Source organism: Panthera uncia (genome assembly GCF_023721935.1).
Source record: "Panthera uncia isolate 11264 chromosome C1 unlocalized genomic scaffold, Puncia_PCG_1.0 HiC_scaffold_3, whole genome shotgun sequence".
Taxonomy (NCBI): domain Eukaryota; kingdom Metazoa; phylum Chordata; class Mammalia; order Carnivora; family Felidae; genus Panthera; species Panthera uncia.
In genome coordinates, this window is record NW_026057584.1 from 110,418,948 (window position 1) to 110,420,119 (window position 1,172).

A 1,172-nucleotide genomic window follows, 5' to 3' on the forward strand; every position below is an offset into this window, starting at 1 on the left:
TTGGTTTCCATGTACTTTTTAATTACCTTTTTATTTTCTTGGTTAATCCATTCACTCTTTAATAGGAAGTTCTTTAATCTCCAAGTGTCCATGGTCTTTCCAAAAAAAATTTTGTGGCTTATTTGAAGTTTCATAGTGTTGTGGTCTGAAAATATGCATGGTATGATCTCAATCTTTTTGTACTCGTTGAGAGCTGATTTGTTACCCAGTATGTGATCTATTCTGGAGAAAGTTCCATGTGCACTCAAGAAGATTAATGTTCTGAATATATCTGTTAAGTCCATCCAGTCCAGTGTGTCATTCAAAGCCATTGTTTCCTTGTTGATTTTCTGCTTACATGATCTATGCATTGCTGTAAGTGTAGTGTTGAAGTCTCCTACTATTATGATATTATTATCTGTGAGTTTCTTTATGTTTCTGATTAATTGATTAGATCTTCTTGGTGCATAGACTCCTTAATTAATATATAATACCCCTTTTCATATCTTGTTACAGTAATTTTAATCTAGTTTGTCTAGTATAAGTATGGCTACTCCAGCTTTCTTTTGACATCCATTAGCATGGTGGATGGTTCTTCATCCCCTTACTTTTAATCTGCAAGTGTCTTTAGGTCTAAAATGAGTCTCTTGTAGGCAGCATATAGATGGGTCTTGTTTTCTTATTCATTCTGATCCCCAAGTCTTTTGATTGGAGCATTTAGCCCATTTACATTTATAGTGATTATTGAAAGATATTAATTTAGTGCCACTGTGCCACCTGCAGTGTTGATGTTTCTGGTGATGTTCTCTGGTCCTTTCTAGTCTTTGTTGCTTTTGGTCTTTTTTTGGTTTTGTTTTGTTGTTTCTCCGTTCATAGAGTCCCCCTTAAAATTTCTGACAGGGCTGTTTTAGTGGTCATGAACTCTTTTAGTTTTATTTATCTGGGAAACTCTTTATCTCACCTATTTTAAATGACAGTCCTGCTGGATAAAGAAAATCATAAGTAGTTGAAAGAAAAAAGTTTTTAGAACATTGGTAGAGTTAGTAAATGTTATGAATTTCCTATTCAATGGATTGATTTTTTTTTGTTTCTTCGTTTTCTTTTGTGTCTTTTTTTCTATTTATTTTCTGAAACTCCTTTTTCTATAAATTTTTATTTTAATTCTGGTATAGTCAACAGTGTCATATTTGTTC